The sequence below is a fragment of the Micromesistius poutassou genome (assembly GCF_964030765.1).
Source record: "Micromesistius poutassou genome assembly, contig: SCAFFOLD_5333, whole genome shotgun sequence".
Lineage (NCBI taxonomy): Eukaryota > Metazoa > Chordata > Actinopteri > Gadiformes > Gadidae > Micromesistius > Micromesistius poutassou.
This window is the reverse complement of record NW_028179521.1, coordinates 1-12004: the sequence shown is the minus strand read 5'-3', so window position 1 is coordinate 12004 and position 12004 is coordinate 1. Positions and strand designations below refer to the sequence as shown.

Here is a 12004-nt window from a genome sequence, read left to right as displayed (position 1 = left end):
TCAAAGTATGTTTTTTTTTTATTCATGCTTTTTTAGCATTTGACATTTAAGAACACTTTCTTACCTTTGTGTACACGCACTATTAAAGACAATTATAATTATATTTATTTAATTATATCATTTAATTATAAAAAAAATAATAGATTTTTAAATTTTAATCTTTTGACTTCCATAAGAAACTAATGCATTAGATCCGGCATTATAAAACACATCTGGGAAAGTATAATAGAAAGAAGGATGACGAGACGAGCCACTTTAACCTTGACCTCCATTTATTTCACCGTCCACACGGACGACACCGTGGGCAGAAACAAGTGCTCTTGTACAAATCCCAGAAGGGCTTGTGGGAAATGGAGTCTGTCAGAAAAGACCTGGATGCCGGTTCAAGTAGCGCGATGGCGCAGATGGCTGCATCTTCAGGAGGAAAGAGCTCTGGCTTCAGGAAACAACGGTCCGCCATCCCAAACGACCCATCGCAGCGCTGCCTCCTTCATAAAAACATTCTCCGCAGGAAGTGATTTCCGTTTAAGCCCTCCCTTCCCGTCGAATGGAGTAAATCAAGATATTAGAAATCGGTTCGGGAAAAGCTGGGGAAAAAAAAAAATAATACTTTCTAGGACTAGTGGTTCTATGGCGTACAAAGACGGTACGAAAGAAGGTTTGGTGTACAAAAAAGGAAGCGGAAAAGAACGTCCCTTGACTCCTAGTAAAAAAACAAATAGGCCGCACCTGTACAAAAGAAGCCGCAGCAGCAGCAGCAGCCTCAGACCTGCTCCTCATGGCCTCCACCGGGAACCAGCGACGCTCCCTGACTAAACAGCATCACATAATCCACCTGGCATCCATCAAAAATAACCCCTCAACCAATCATAGACAGAAGAAACCACAGAGGAAACGCGATGGGTCTCCGTTGGCTGTGAAGAGGAACATTCAAGGCAGAGAACTCACACTGTGTCTCCTTTTCCTTTCCTCCTCGCTACCTCCTTCCTCCCCTTTCCTAATGACCCACTGCTGCTCATTTATTCATTTCTTTCCCCATTTTCCTTCTCCTCTCCTTTTCCCTATGTACCCCCTCCCTCCTCCCTCCCTCCTCTCTCCCCTTTGTGCTTTAGGGCTGGACGGACTGGAGGAGGAGCAGGAGGAGGAGGAGGAGGAGGAGGAGGAAAGGCTAGCGATGTCAAGAGGAGGAAGAGGAGGACCAGTTGCAGACGATGGAGGAGGAGGAGGAGGAGGAGGACGCGTGTGCAAGGCGAGACCGGTGGTGGGGTCGTGGTCGTCATGGCGATGATGCTGCCGGTCGTCAGGGCAGCGCTGGGTCGGCGATGGCGTGGGCCGGGTCGCAGGTGAAGGAGACGGTGATGGCGAAGCGGGTCCCCCAGGTGACCTGCTCCACGCGGTGCAGGTTCTCCGTCCCCGAGGAGAAGAAGGAGACGCGGCCTGAGGGGAGGACGGGGAGAGACAGGGGGGGAGACAGGGGGAGACAGGAGGGGAAGGGAAAAAACACTGCTGTTGATTTCTGGAATCCACCAGCACGGAGAAACTGTGAAGAGTCAAAATCGACTTTACAAAATATAGACTTTTGTTTTTAGAGAGACAGAGAGTCACAGATTAAACATATTTCTGCATAATATATAAAACCACGGGCTAGGGGAGAGTGGTGGACTGGACCGGACCCGATAAGCTGCAGGCTGTTTCTGTAGAGGGTCGTTTGGTCCAAAGCAGAGCAGACCAGACCCACTGACATCCTGGAAAACAACAGCTTGTGTTCCGTCTTTAAAGAGTAACTTGTGGTTCTGTTTGCGACCAAAAACTCACAGCACAGAGAAATTCAAGTTTAAAAGCTTGGATCCTTTGTGAAGAGAATAAATCACGCTTTTGTACCGTGGAATAGCTATCCCATTAAATGAATGGGAATATAAAGCCTGGATTGTGCCCCAGTTTGTCTGCATGTCGTTCTCCTCCGGATCGTTATCGTCGTTATCCCCCCCCTGGCACAAAGTCTTACGCCCGGAACGTCAGGGGAAATCAGCAAAGCAGGAAAATAATGGAATCCGTGAAACACAAAGAACAGGATGGAGAATAACAGAGGATCCGTCTGACTGAACACAACACGTGAAAGTCAACAGGCACGGGGAACAATGGGCCGTGCGCAGCCGGGCTCCTCACAGGCACGCTGATAATCAGCGACAAAACAGGATCAAGGTTTGACAGAACTGAATCAACTTCATTCACTTTTCGGTCTGAAGTTCAGTGTGAACTAGGGCAGAACGATTTGGGGAAATAATCTAATTGCGATTATGTTGACCAATATTATAGATGAATATGCAATTTTTTTTTAATTTATTAAGTTCCTTATGTTCTGTATTATTCACTAAAAAAACAATAAATCATTCTGTAGTATGACCAACACAACATTGGAAGTCAACACATAAACTGCTCTTTCTTTTGGGCCAGGCCGATGTGTTGAGATGAATTGATATAACATCTTTATTTAACTATTGAATTGTAAAAGAAAAATTTATAAAAATCTTACTGATCTCCAGTCAGTAACGGTAACAAATCACAAAAAATAAAAAAAACTTTTTATTTTTAATTGCAGCCTTTGCGATTTGCATATTGCCTTCTATTACATCACGATTTAGATTTGAATTTGGTTAATCGTTCAGCCCTAGTGTGAACATTCAGCAGAACGGACAGAAGCTTCTTGGTCAGACGTTGCTGTAGTGCATGTTGCACTAACCAGGATCCCTTGAATGTTGTCTCCTACTTTAAAATATTGTGTGACCCGCATTCTGAAACGATGACAAATGTATTTCTCATTACGACATTTAACCCTGGTTACCAACTGGTCAAACAACTGATAACTAAATGCAAAATGTATGTGTGCAATATAGACCGAATTGTTAACGTACCGCTTTCATGTGGCGTTTTACCGTTTTCAACGGTAACTGGAACCCATTTTGTGTTTTGGATCAGAAAGTACGACGGGTGAAAGTTGCCATCATAGTGGAGCATATTCATTTATTTTCTAAATTTACTTTCTGGTAATGGTTAGAAACATGCCGACACTGCCTCAGTGAATAGACGTGTCGGGTAAAAGCATTGTGATTCATTTGGTTTGAATTTTCATTTTGCACTGAATTGAACTAGTTTCAGTGGACGTCAGTTCCTAACAAAGCATTACTGCGTTGTTATTTTCAGAGCTCTCGTGCAGACATTGTGAAGCCTCACTTCCACGGAACAAGCGTTGGCATGTGATTCGAGGAATTGGAGGAATGCAGGAATAGGAATGAGGGTCCAATCCATTTGGTTTTGCTGCTATTCAGTGTCTTCAGTCCTTTGTCATTTCCTAACAATGTATATTTATTTTTTCTACTTTTCTGAATACCTCGAACAGCGCAATGTTGTTCCAGTGAAATTAATAGATGAACGATGTATGTGAATAAATACACAAAGTTGTGACACAAAAAGAAGCCAGGTGGTGTTTTCTCTCGGTTTCTACATGAGCCCAGCACACAGATCAGCCATTCATTGTCCAAACCATAGTCCGTCAAGATACGTGCAGGTCCCCGCGGGGCAGAGACCACGAGACGGACGGTTAACTCAGTCACTCTAATGGAGGGAGACACTTGAAAAGGTCAAAGAGAGACGAGACAGACCGTCGAGAGAACCCTGAGGAGGAGTGATGAAAACTAAACGGAACTCAGATCACACACACACGCACACGCACACACACACACTTAATTTATTTATTTGGAATGACCAATACTTACGACACAGCATTCCAAATATTAATAAAGAGCCCATTTATGTCTCGCACAGCAACACAAACACTGTGCAAGTATTTACAGCCAAGCAAATGAGTAAATAAATACAACGCTATCAGGGGAGTGCTTGCAGCCTAGCTTTAATCACAAATTGTTGAATGCCTGCATTAACAGATGTGTTATGTAGTGCCAAATGTGAAACCGTCCGGTCCGCGCACTGTAGGCATGCGAGTTTACCTTGGAGGCGCAGGTTCACCCAGTAATTGCGCTGCTGCGACTGGAAGTGTTGGAGGATCTCGTACCTGCATGTCCGGCTGTTCAGCTATGTGCTGGTTTCGTCATGATGTAGAGTCGCTTCAGCATGCACATTTAAGTCCATGGTTAGTTCCTCGCTGACGTTTACGTTTCCTCCGCTTTCGTGTATCCAATTTAGTCGTATGTTATTGCTGCTACACAGATCGTTCAGATCAGGCCAATGTGACCGCACTCCAAACCCTGTGGCCCTGGTGTCCAGCTTGCCACTGGGTTTCTTTTTGAAGCCCAGGAAACCTGGTTCTCCACGAGGGGCGAGGGGGATCTTACGTTTGCTTAGATCCAGTAGCAATGAGCTCCGGGCCGTTACTCGCACAGTCGGGTCGTCGTTACTTAACATATGCAAAAGGTGACTTATTCTGGTGGCTGTATAAATCCATTCGATATTGGGGACTCCAAGTCCCCCCTCCGATTTGTTCATGAAAATGATACTCCTTGTTGTGTGTGTGTGTTAAGATTTGTCCATTTCCTCACCAGCTGCACTGTCTTAAACAATGAACAATGCTGTCTTATTGTTCATTTCTTTCAAATTTTTCTTGCCGATGTGAACGTTGGCAAACAGGTGTTGAATTTTGGAGAGGGCTACGTCCCGAACTGCCTGAAGTTTCATACAGGTCGGCAAGCAAGGGGCATTGGTCTATCAGGTCCAATCTGGCAGAATACTCATCACATATATCTGTCACCTGTTCCTGCCATTCGCCCGCCACATTAAACTTGTGTCCAAGGTAGCTATATGTTTCGTGTCTTTCAAACACTCGAATAGCACTGCCAGCTATTGTGAATGATGGAGGGTGGTCGTATTTGGCCCTATACCACCTGTTGCCTCCGCTGCGCCGTTCATAGAACACTGCGCATTTGCTGTTCTTGACCTCAAGCCCAGACCACTGCAGAAAGCGATCGGTGTTTGACAGCATGTTGGTAATTAGGTTCTCTTCTCTTGATACGAGGAGGACGTCATCGGCAAAGGCCTGGACAGGGTATGGGGATGTAGTACCGGGCGGGGCGAGGAGGCAATAGCCATTTCAGCCATTGGTTTAGAGCCACTATGAAATTCACAGCGCTCCAGGGGCATCCCGTTTTAATCCCAACCTCAAGCTTGACGGGTTTTGTTAACTGGTGTCCGCATTTCACTTGTAGAAAATAATTTTCATACACATCCTTAACTGGCTGAATGTGTTGTTCCGGCTGTTCCAGGTGTATTTCCTCTAGGGAATGCAACATTGGGGGGGGGCAGTGGGGCAGAGAACCAAAAGCGTCACGAAAGTTAAGAAACACTGCGTAAAAGCGGGAAGACTCATGTTTAAAGTCATCAATGGCATGCATCAAATACATGCTCATTCATTCCTTGCCTCTCTATGTATGCTTTTTGGTTAAGTGACAGTGTCCCGGAATCCACAAGCCAGGGTAAAATACGGTTCAAAATGCACACAATGAATATCTTGTATATGGTGGGGAGAAGTGATATATCCCTCCAGGTGGATGGATCCTCTGGGATGTTATTCTTCTTAGGAATCACACACACACACACACACACACACACACACACACACACACACACACAGGTTAAGATTATGACCTCACCCCGTCGTTTTGAGTCGAGACATGTCAATCACCTGACATATGCTGTGCTCCCACTTTCAGGGGAAGAGCAGGGGAGCATGTGTCTGTCTGTCTGTGTCTGTCTGTGCCCGAGTGTCTCTTTGTGTGAGTGTGTGCATGTGTGTGTGTGTGTGTGTGTGTGTGTGTGTGTGTGTGTGTGTGTGTCTGTCTGTACGTCTCTGTCTGTGCCTTTGACTGTGTGTGTGTGCGTCTGTGTATCTCTGTCTGTGTGTGTGTGCGTATCATGATATGAGCTGGTGACTGAAGCTGTTAAACGGAGGAGCAGATACGGCACGGTGGTGGCTGTGACGCCAGCTGCTTGATGTCACGCATCAGCTCTCAAGGAGAGAGGAGAGAGGAGAGTAAGTAAGTAAGTAAGTAAGTCATCGGATAGGAACCAAAATGACGTGCTCACTCACTCAACTCCAACATTGAAATCCCGTTCAAACGCGCTGAGAAGAACTGCCAGATGCACTCTGGGGGAAGAACTCGATCATTATAGCGCAGCCGGCGAGGCTGTCAGAGAGGACGCCGTCACGCCGCCGCTTCCCACGCCATCACCAGCGTCTCCGGAATCAAAGGCTCCGTCGGGCCATTACCGGCACCCCCCGACGACGCTCCCTAGCAACGAGCTCCCCATCCCACCTGCGTTGTGTAGTCTGTGTGTTCCTCTCCCTGATCATTCCACGACTCGGGTGAAGGAGTCTTTCTTTGGTTCGACTTTGATGGTTGTGTGTTGCAGGATCTTCTACTCTGGTACCAGCGTGTATTCCACGGCTATAATTATTCTTCCCCATACAGAAAAAACAGAAGACGGCCGTCTCTCAGCATCCCAGACAGAGCCTTGGCTCGGGCCGTGGTGGAGGATTGATGGCAACGTTTGGCATTGGCTGAATGAATAGCATCCCCCCCCCTCGAGATGCTCATCAAGAGGAAACTTCTACGCCCGTTAAGATTGATGTTGTATTTTCCGAGCCGATAAAAAGGGTAATCAGTAGATGACGTTTCCTCAGTCTAACGGGGCCGGGCTCGGTGGTGGGAGTACGTCTCCGTTGGGGTCGGGAGGACTGTCAGCAGACTGGGTTCAGCTACAGACACACTGCCTCTGGGTAGATCATATTCAGACGGTAAACGGGGAGAAGCTAATGCACATACTACACACGCGCCTACAAGGCTGTCAATGGAACTGCCCCCTGGTTCTATGAACATCCTTACTGTACCGGCAGAGATACGTGTTCGTTTCGTTCTTCTGACAAACGTAGTCCCTTTGGTGTCTGCTAAATGCCCTGAATGTAAGCCTTAATGTAAGGACATGTTTATCATTAAGGATAAACATGGATCCCTTCCTGAGTCTCCCCCCCCTGCATCACCCTCCTCCTCCGCGTGGATAACGGCTCCGTCCCCCGACGGAGCCAAATCAATTAAGGTCTCCTAATCCGTCTGCGCCGCCGAGACCGGGATCGGCGCGTTACACGGGATTACGCCCACTTTGTTTTCTGTAAGTGCACCCAAAATGAACGATTGTATTTGATAAGCTAAGTAATTAGGAGCCAAGTCTGTTCCTCTTCAAAGAAGCCCCCCCAAAGAGAGAGACCACCAGATATGCTGATATTACACTCTCATAATTGCCAGTCGATTCTGTTTTAACGAAGCTCAAACGAAGAGTAAATCAAAGGCTTTAGCTAAAATTAAATCCATCGCCCGTCCTCGTTAGAATTGTTTTGTTGGCCGTACTCCTTCAGAGACGCACAATCCGCCACTCATCAAAGAAACACTGGGGTCAACCCCTGGAGCTACAACGGGCTTCATCTGAACTGGCTTCCCGTCAGGGTTCCCACAGAGTATCAATCAGTGTCCAGTCACACTCCACATGTCCTGCTGTCTTCCTCAGCCTGCCTGTGGTTTCCTCTTCACCAGCCAGCTGCCAGATGCCCAGCTTGTGATGAGTCATGAACATCAGGCCTCGACTGTGCAGCAATTGATTTCCAAATATGGGTGCAGCGTTAAGGTGCGTTCACATCAAAAACGAATCACCGAGTGATTCAGCATCAAGCGGAATATGCGTCAAAGTTCAAATATTTCAACTCGAGCGCACATGCTAATGAAGCAAATTCGTATTCATTTTAATAATAAATAAAGTTATTCCTAACGTAATATAGCCTATCACTCAACAATGAAATACATTTGTCTGCATTTGTCCCTCCCGCCCGCGAAAATAATGGATAAAGATTGCATATCGAGAAACCAATCGATCAACCGACCAGAACTAGACAGCCCAACCAAATCATATTCCCCTCTGAGAAACGACTTCTGTTCATCTTTTAACGTTGATATTCAGTCCATTTCAGTGTTTATTTTAGGTTGATGGCCACTCCTTCCTCGTCTCCGTCATCGTTTCTTATTTTACTCTCTGCTTGCTTCGTCGTGAACTTAAACTCCCGCCCCCAAGCCCTGATTGGTCTGAACATTTAAACGTCTTAGAACAAGACCTTCAACTGGCTGAAGGTCGGAAGCGATCTGCAGAGAGACGGAAGGTGACCTCAGAGATCAGGACGGTCTCCTGTTGGTAGAGAGTCCACTTAGGACGGCTAAGTGTTGTTAAGGCTTAATCCACAACAAAAACAAGCCATTAAGGGAAGATGCATATTGTATTTCCAAAGCGTGTATAGTTTTATGTTATAGTTGTTTTATTACTGTGTAATAAAACTGTATTACTGTGTGGTTAATGGATGAAGATGATGAAGATGATTGAGTTCACCAAAAGGCTTTTCCGATATATAAGAAATAATAAACGGCTGAAACACAAATGAATGGAAACGATACAAAACAGTAGAAAACATAATTATATGATAATTGATATGATAGTAAATGAATCGGTTGATCAAGTACCACAACGCTGATCCGTCTACTCTGATGCGTCCAATTATAAAAATATAATTCTAAAGATATAATTGGACGACGGTGATCAGGTTTGCCCCCTGGGGGAAAAATCAATAATCCTCGTCCAGAATAATGTATTCCTCCATGTGTTGTGCAAGTTCACACATGAACTAGTTCAAAGTTCAGTTCATACAAAAGAAAATAAATAAATTCACGTTCATAGTTCACCAATTCAGTTTTGAACTAGTTCATGTTCAGTTCATTAAGTTTTTTTTAGAAACTGAAGAAAAACTGTATTCTGTGCTTATCTTTTAAAATGAATCCTCTCCATTACCAGCTGCCCATCACTACAATCTCAGATTGTTGTGGATATTATTTGTACACCTGTTTCATTCATCACAACTAAGGCAGTAACTCTATTATATAATAATCATGTCATCTGGACCTAAGCATCAATTCAGAACGTCACAAAATCTGAACTGGTTCAAGTTCAAGTTCTTTAGTTAAAAAATATGTTACGTTCGGTTCAAAGTTCATAGAAAAATGAACTTGTTCAACGAACTAGTTATTTTGAACATTTGTTCATGCACCACACTGTTGGCCGTGAGGGGCGTCCTGGGGACCGGCTGACCTGTACGCGGTTCCACCGTGCGGTTCCCACTGGGGTCCATGAAGATGAAGCGCCCACCACTGAAGTCAGTGCCGTAGTCGGACAGGTAGAGGAGGGAGGTGTAGTCGAAGGATCCATACGTCACCTAGGGGGCGGGACAGAGAGAACTTGTTTTAAATAAAAAAAATACAAATAAAAAAAAGAGAGAGAGAGAGTGACAAACAGACAGATAGAAAGAGAGACAGACAGAGACAGAGACACAGAGAGACAGAGACAATAGCTGTGTTCCAAATCGTTCCCTATCACGGACATAGTGCACTATATAGGGCGCTCGCCATTTTGTTGTGGTGTTCCAATTCTCAGTGGTTAATTTCATTCACTACATAGTGGACAATAAAATACCCAAAATTTGAGTGAACAAACGATGTTCCCTACATGTTACTCCCGTGTACCACAATGCAATGTGGGCGCATTTACTGACGCAAATGACGTTTAGAAATGTTCAAAGTAGTGTCTGAATTCTCGTTGGTTCGTTGCCTATATAGTTCACTATATCATAAACACTATATAGGGAATAGTGAGTGAGTGAATAGGGAACAATTTCGAACACAGCTAGAAAGAGTGAGAATTCAGCACCAATGAGGAAATGACATTACGCTACCTAATTGTCTCGATCGTGAAACCTGTCTAATAAATAAAATGTGTGCATAGGAGAGGAGAGGAGAACGAGCCAGGGGAACACAGACGACCAAACGCCTCAGCAGGACACGCGATCCAGACAGACACGACGCATCAATCAGCCCAACATGAGCTTGATGAGCACCCAGGAAGAACATAAAACACACACACAGACACACACACACACACACACTTTGAAGAGGTTAAATCAATCCTGGTTAGTCGTTCAGTGATGAGGAGCCAGGGGGTTAATGTGGACCGGAGCGCCTGATGGGGAGGAGGGAGGAAGGTCGGAACAGACCAGCCGGGGTGAACCTACAATCCATCAGAATTGCGGGACGAGTGTTGATTGGACTTGCTCAGGGTTCACACAATGTTCTGCGGAACTCGTGTAAAAAAACAACAACAAAAAAAAAAAAACGTCTTCTCGATTTCGGTTGAGACACGACAGAGTTGGATCTGGTTTTCCTGCGTGTTGCAAACGCTGCCTGTACTTTAGGATCAGCCTCCCACACACACAGCAGTGCTGAGGGCTGACCCAGGCCCATGAGCTCATCGTGTTCACCAACTGTTCACGTGAGATCCAACCGCAGCAAAAAGAGAGAAATAAAACGCGTTCGGCAGGCGCTTTCATCCTAAGCGATTTACAATAAGTACATTTGTCCGAATAACAGAAACCACAATATATCTCTGTGGGTACTGTAAGGATGTTCATAGAACCAAGTGGCAAGCACTAACAATCACTAGGTTAACCCGTTCCCCGTATACAACAGAGATAGCTAGGATAAGATGCTACACAATGCTAAGTACTATGTTTAACTGCAAGGACGTACGACATACAATCAGTGCCTCAGTCTAACACCCAGTCCCATTTCTCTCCCCTTAACGAGAACACTTGCTTTGAGTGCCCTTAGATGCAAGTCAGCTCCTGAGCTGGCTAGCGTTCAAGGGTTGATTTTAAGGAGAAAAACAGTACTCCCCCCTTGCTCCCCTAAGTACCCCTACCCCTTCGCGGGAACGCGCAAAATCTAAGGTTAGGGCTCAAATCTAGGGGAAGGGGGAGAATTGGGACAGGGCCTAAGCCCATGCAGAGACTCTGTGACCTCTGAGTCTCCCGTGGCCCACTTATCGCTGGCCGCGATAAGCGTCAGGGAGACAATAACGTAGCAGCATGATGGATGGGCGGGAATATGCCGCTAAAGACGTCGGAAGGAATTTGCATTTAAATTACGAGAACGGGGAGAGCAATTAGAGCGCCCAAAATTAGAGGTATGTGGGGGGGGGGGGGGGGGGTGGAGAGGAGGGGGGCTTTTTGGATTCCATTTTCAGCAGCTGTCAGGACGACGGGGAGCAGAGCTCTCTCTCTCTCTCTCTCTCTCTCTCTCTCTCTCTCTCTCATCTCTCTCTCTCTCTCTCTCTCTCTCTCTCTCTCTCTCTCTCTCTCTCTCTCTCTCTCTCTCTCTCTCTCTCTCTCTCTCTCTCTCTCCTCTCTCTCTCTCTCTCTCTCTCTCTATTTTTATTGACATGGGAGCTCTGCCAACCTTCACACTGCCATAGGATAACCATTGAAAAGGACCAATAATAATATAAATGTAAATATTTATAATTAAATGTAAATAAAATATAAATGTAAAATGTATACAAAACATGAATTATAAAATGCCCTAGCCTGGTAGGGGTAAACGTCTACATACCAAAATATGTTATCAGGTAACGATGTACATCCGATGTCTTAGTACAACATCTAAGTTTAGCCTGAAGTTTGGATGTGTGCCGTCCGTCCCCAAAGGACACTGGTGAGTTCACATCAGACGGGCCGCTTGTCTGCCCTCCAACTCTCTGAGGGTCTGTGTCATCCGGGGGGGGGGGGAGAGTGTCTCCATGTCTCCATAGAGCAGCCGAGGTTAAACATAGGGCCCCCTAGTTCTGCCGGTTCGGCGTTGGTTGGCTCGTCGGGGGTCAGAGCCAAACCGCTCTCTGTCGGAGCGCTTCCACTCAGCGTCCTGCCGGCCGTACCCAGAGAGGAAGAGGAAGAGGAGGAGGAGGAGGAGGAGGAGGAGGAGGAGGAGCGCCAACTCTGCTGGTGCCGGCTGACTCCTCGAGGGAGGATGCGTCTCGTGTCGCCCGAGCGTTTAGAGTTGTCGTTTTATCACTGTGA

At 46.0% G+C, this 12004-nt stretch overlaps 1 long non-coding RNA gene across 1 annotated transcript; it reads right to left on the bottom strand.

Moving 5' to 3' along the window:
• Window positions 1-254: 254 nt before the first annotated feature.
• Window positions 255-9311, bottom strand: LOC311372762. The gene is made up of 2 exons (XR_014642057.1): window positions 9190-9311; window positions 255-1437 (listed from the first exon to the last, which is right to left on the bottom strand). It is a non-coding gene; the product is annotated as an uncharacterized lncRNA (long non-coding RNA).
• Between the last annotated feature and the right edge of the window lie 2693 nt (window positions 9312-12004).